We start from the raw sequence: 727 nt of genomic DNA on the forward strand, positions 1-727 counted from the left end.
CTCTTGAGCAACAAACTTGTAGCTATTGTTGTATTTAAATTTGGAGAGTAAGCATTTGAAAGTATAACCTGCTGATGTCATGCGGCAACTGATCTGAAGAGATGCAACCATCAGGCATTTTCTAGTAGTTATGAGAGAACCGAGGAAATGATGGCATTGCGTGGTATATTTTTGTTGTTTTCGTAATTCTTCGTGTGATTATTGCTATTATTGTTATTCTTATTATCATCATCAGTATTGTTATTATTATTATTATTATTATTATTATTATTATTATTATTATTATTATTATTGTTATTATTATTATTATTATTATTATTATTATTATTATTATTATTATTATTATTATTGTCATTATTATTATTATTATTATTATCATTATTATTATTATTATTATTATTATTATAATCATCATCATCATCATCACATTATAATTATGTTACTATTTTCATTGTTATTATGATTTTCATTCTCATCATCGTCATCATTATCATCATCACCGTCATCATCATCATTATCATCATCACTATCATCATCATCATCATCATCATCACCATCATCATCATCATCATCATCATCATTACTGTTCTTATAATCGCTACTAATACGGGCATTAGCAGTGCTGCTATCATCATTGTTGCCATTACCATTATTTATCTCACTATAGCATATTGGCATTGCTGACATTATGATTATTATCTGTATTATCATTCTTAGTTAATTGCGT

This window comes from Scylla paramamosain, chromosome 4, assembly GCF_035594125.1.
Source record: "Scylla paramamosain isolate STU-SP2022 chromosome 4, ASM3559412v1, whole genome shotgun sequence".
NCBI classification, from domain to species: domain Eukaryota; kingdom Metazoa; phylum Arthropoda; class Malacostraca; order Decapoda; family Portunidae; genus Scylla; species Scylla paramamosain.